The 5,325-nt window shown below is 35.6% G+C and overlaps 1 long non-coding RNA gene across 1 annotated transcript; it reads right to left on the minus strand.

Moving 5' to 3' along the window:
• Positions 1 to 1,768: 1,768 nt before the first annotated feature.
• On the minus strand, positions 1,769 to 3,986 carry LOC128996742 (uncharacterized). The gene is made up of 2 exons (XR_008491060.1): positions 3,737 to 3,986; positions 1,769 to 3,049 (listed from the first exon to the last, which is right to left on the minus strand). It is a non-coding gene; the product is annotated as an uncharacterized LOC128996742 (long non-coding RNA).
• Between the last annotated feature and the right edge of the window lie 1,339 nt (positions 3,987 to 5,325).

A 5,325-nucleotide genomic window follows, 5' to 3' on the forward strand; every position in this document is an offset into this window, starting at 1 on the left:
ACACTGCATGAACAGTCCTTTTGAATTTTTTTTTTAAACAGAGCAGACATCAAAATGCATTATGCAGGGTATGTAATAAATATTATATTAAACACAAATTTTTAACGATAATTCAAGGTAGGGTAACCCATGAGACTAATAATTTGTACAAAATAATTACTAGAATATAGACCTATAGGGGCTATTGCCCCTACAAGCCACTAGTTTACCTCTAGATTTCTTACACAAAATAATTCATAAATCCAAGCAGTAACTGCAATTTTACATTATCAAGGGGACTTAGTCTTTAGGGTCTTGTATTTTTGATATCTTGTTATTTTTTTTTAAGTTCTTGTTTTTTAGTTAAAATAGACTTATGTAGCAAGCAATAGCATCTCCAATTGGCAAGCAATGGGATAAAAAATATACTGTATACAAGGTTTCAGGTGTAATAAATGATTAAAAATGTTCACTGTAATATTGGTAAAAGCTCCAATATTATTCAGCCTACAAGCGGCGTTACAACTTTACAACTCGTTCTGAGCACCTGTGTCTCTCTCACACATAACGTCTACGCTTGTAACATTTTCCGATATTTTATCATAACAATATGAAATGTTTATTTATGAAAATGCCGAATATAATTAATAGGCAGTACAGTAACTTGAAAAAATAGTTTTTAAATGTAATTAATAACTCAAATATTTTTAAATCTATTTTTATTTAAAGCTTTCTTAATCTATATATTAATTTGAAACTGTTTTTCTTTGTCACAGCTATTTTGAGAGAACGGCTGGGCGTAGAAACTCGGTAGAGGTGTCTAAAGAAAGGTCTTGGTCTGTAGATGAGCCATCAAAAGAGAAACATGGTGAATTCCCTTGGGGCTCTGCCTCCGTGGCCTTTAAATTCCCATCCCATGTTATTCTTATGGAGGAAAACGGGGTTTTTGTCACAGCTAATTTGAGAGAACGGCTGGGCGTAGAAACTTGGTCAGGGTCTCTAAAGAAAGGTCTTGGTCTGTGGATGAGTCATCAAAAGAGGAAAGAGGTAAATTCCCTTGGGGCTCTGCCCCAGAAGCCTCTAAAGTTGCCTCTTCAGATTTGTTTACATTACGACCATATGCATAATTCTACACAAATTTTTTATGCAACAGCTGTTAATATTTAAATTGTGATTTATTGAATTTGTCAAAATGAAGTACAGTATTTGAAATGGATTTTTCTGATTTTAAAATTGATTTTCTTCTGCATCGTGTCATGTTTTGCAATATAATGTTCTATTACCAAATCAGTGGAAAATCCTAATATCACAGTAACTTTTAAAATTATTTCTTATGGGGTTAACTTATATCTATTGTTTGGGTTGCTTTCTGCCTTTTTTACCACTTCATGGAGATTGTACGTAGGTGATATTCTTTGGCGTATTGCATCTGTAGACGAAACTTCGGTTAATGTAATTATTACTATGGAAAAGAGCGAGAAATCCTGGACAATTTTAAATTGGCTAAAAATAAAACTGAATTAACACTGTGCTACATTTCTTGAGCAATCATTGAAATAACCGATTTGCAAACGATGGAAACATAGAAAAAGTCATAGAACAGAACCAAGTAGAAGAAATAGAAATGATGTTTTTTTTAACACTAAAAACACTAAAAAAAAAACAAGATCAGCTAATTGAAAAATGAAACATAACTGAGTTCCCAGACCCCAAAATGGTACGTGGAACTTTTACCAAGATTCTGTGCTCATGAGAGATCTGCAGGTGTTCAAAAAAAATACAACTGAAAAGTGATTAACATCTTTTATTACCAACTCAATTAAAAATATTAACAAATATGCGCCCTTAAACAACAGCGAAATAATATATACAAATTGGTACAAGGCTTAGAATGTAAATCAATACCAGTGTTAGGCCTAAATCATTTACCAAAACATTTAAAACATTTATGTATATATAAACTTTACCAAAAGTTGAAGTTCAAGTTTAAGTTTAAGGACCAAGCTGGTAACTAGAAGAAAATCCTTACTTTAAGTTAGGTTAGGCCTACTCGGAAAAGGTTTAGGACAATGATAAATTTAAAAATATGAATCTTAAAAGGCAAGAAATTGAAAATATTACATAAAACAGACGTTGAATTGAAATGACCTTACAATGAAATCATTTAAAAATAGTATTTGACCAAAATATCAATAACAAGTTGCGTTTAAAGAAAAACGTTCGAACAACCTTACAGTTCAAAATTACACTCAACATTGACATGAAAATATTTAAATAGCAACATAAGACAATTATACACAAATATACACTAACATCAGAATAGAATTCTAATTTAAACAGTAAGAAATAGAATTTTTAAAATGGCAAAAATTGTGGGGAAGAATTTAGTACTGGCGTGAACCGAAATGAAATTTAGAACAATTGGGCCGAAAGTTTCCCCGTTAGAACAGAAATTTTTAGCCTATTACTAACATAACATGGTACATACACAAAATAATGAAATAACAAGGAAATGTGACCCCCTACTAAATACATGAATTCTTGTAGCTTTTAAAAAAAAAACTCGTAGACCCGTGATATAAATAATGTATTCTTGTTGACTTTTGTTAGTTCCAGTTCCACAACTCAACTCGCAGCGATAGCGAAATAAAAACATTTATTTTGAAACAGTAAAACACAAGGGGATTATTAGTCTGTAGTTTAGTCCAGAAATAAGAAGTAGGCCTAGTTAGGGAAACACTAAGCTCAATTTGCTAGGCTACAGAGTTTAAGAAATTGAAACGGTAAAACTTTAAATTGGGGAAAAACTTGATATAAATGAACTGTTCTTGAAGGTAGGCTGAATGCAAACGTTGGAATAATAATGATAACATGGAGTAGATAGCACCTGGTTTGTAGAGGTGAAGAAGGCCAAAGTTCTCGTAGAATGTTTCTGGGTGAAGTCCTTCCGCTGCGAGTTGGTTGTGGTTAGGCCTGGTTTAGTCCGGGGGCGAAGCCCTCGTCTTGCTCCGAACTAGGTCAGGATCAGGAGGCATGATGTGTCCGCTGCTGTCGGTCCAGTACAGGAGCCCTTTAAAATTACACAGGCCTACTTAAAAGTTGAAAATAATCAGTATTTCAGAATATTATCAAACCTAACCCTTTCAAGGAATATAGACTTGGTCTTTCGGGAGTTTACGGCAGAGCTAAATTTACATAACACTTTAAGTAAAAATTTAAATCTCTGTTAGTCATGGTTAAACAAATAATCTCTATTGCTTTTCTTGGCTTAACAAAACAATACATATTTTCATTCAGTTTTCTGTTACTAATACTAATACAATTTCCAGCCTAGGCCTAGCCTGTGGATTTTGTTAAAAGGAAAAACTAACTCTTTCACTTTACTTTAGTTTGGAAAACCTGTAAACACAAACAAATGACGACTCAGAACAACACAAATAATTAAAAACAACGAATTTACCAAAGTCGAACACGTGTGTCCTGAACACCAACATGAAATTTTCCTGTCTGTGACCAGACAAAAACTAACTTTAAGCACAAAATTTTTGACAACTACAATTTTAAACATTTGACAAAACAAGTTAAACAATTTAAACAACTTTAAAAGACATTATAAACATCATTTTACACAAATATAGAGAAAAAGGACAAATCTCTTGTGAACGCTTTCAAGAACAGACAAAATGTTTGAGGGAAAAATGGCTAAGTATAAAAATGAAAAAACGGACAATTAATCTAATACAATGATTTGACATACCTGGCTTGGTGTCAAAAACAAATTTAAAATTGCATTTTATGAAGGTCGAACAAAATGAACTTGGAAAATCTTCTTTCTTGAGTCTCCATAGTGCCGGTAAAATTTGGAACGTCAATCTAGGTGGACGATTTCAAAGAGAGAGAACGTCTCCAAGCAAATCGGAGAAGAAGGGGAGTAAAGACAAAGTGGACTCGCCCACGGCCTTTGGCGAGCGTCGGCGTACAGAGCTTCTGCCGCAATATGTACTATAAGAAATACTCTCCTTTCTCAAACTGAGCTGACTGACACGGCTCAACCTCCCACCCCAAAGGAGACATCAGGCTCAAAATTTTCAAACAGGTAACAAGTGATAACTGAAGTTTCATAATGTTTTCCAGAATAGGTGAACTGGGGTTATCAGCGCTGATAGATGTTTGTATAGAATAGAGAGAGATGTAGAAAACTTCAGAGAGAACGTAGTCTTGAGGGTGATCAGTCCTAAGACACACTATTCTTATTTACTTTCACTTCCTGAAACAAACATTGCATCCCCGGTGTAGGGCTTTAAATGTGAAATATGAGCCTTCCTAAACTTCTCTTCGGTAGTGGGGTCAACCAGCATAGCAGTAACAGGTGACAAAAATTTAGAAATTCTTAGAGGTCCAGTCCACCTATAGCACAGTTTTCCAGCACGTTTCTCCACTGCTGAACTAAGGGGATGGGCTAAGCAAAAAACAAGTTGTCCAATCTTGAAAGGGTTCTCTTTTCTTCCTTGATTATATCGATCCCGCTGTCTCTCGTGGGCTCGCTTTAAATTCCGTCTAGCGGCTGACCACAGGTTTTTGACATCCGGGGTTGGTATGGAGGGTAACAAATCAGTGATTTTCCAAACATTTGACAAAGGGTTATTTGGTTTGAATCCAAACATGAGTTCGAAAGGTACCGCCTTATGGCCTTCATGGAGAGCAGTGTTGAAAGCTAGTTGTAGCCATCGTAGGTTCTGATCCCAGGTGTCTTGCTGTTCTGCGTGATACGCAATGAGCGCTGACTTCAAATTTCTGTTAAATCTTTCTGCATGAGAGGGCTGGGGGTAATAGGGAGAAGTGGTAAAATGGTGTATTCCCTGACCGAAACACATCCTCTTGAATAAATGGGACCTGAACTGAGGTCCGTTGTCGGAAACCAATTTCATAGGATTACCAAAATGTTGAAACAAACGAGTTTGTAGAATTTCTATGGTGAGTCGGGCTGTAGCTTTCCTCATGGGGAATAACCACACAAATTTCGTAAATGCATCGACTGCTACAAGAAGAGTAGTATTTCCAGTCTTGCTACGAGGAAAAGGTCCAACATAGTCGATAAATATCTTTTCCATGGGTCTTTCAGCAACTTCCGAAGCTAGTAGGCCTAGTCTGGTATTCTGCGCAGGCTTACTAAGAGAGCAAAGATTGCAGTTCCTAACCCTGTTAGCGATATCTCGGTCCATACCCTTCCATATATATTCCTGGCGAATCTTGGAAATGGTTTTTAATATTCCAAGATGTCCTCCCACTGGTGATTGGTGGAAATATGAGAAAACCATGGGGATGAGATGGCTTGGCAAAACAACT

Source organism: Macrosteles quadrilineatus, unplaced genomic scaffold, assembly GCF_028750875.1.
Source record: "Macrosteles quadrilineatus isolate MER2022 unplaced genomic scaffold, UCM_ALF_1.0 Scaffold_6__1_contigs__length_79288215, whole genome shotgun sequence".
NCBI classification, from domain to species: Eukaryota; Metazoa; Arthropoda; class Insecta; order Hemiptera; family Cicadellidae; genus Macrosteles; species Macrosteles quadrilineatus.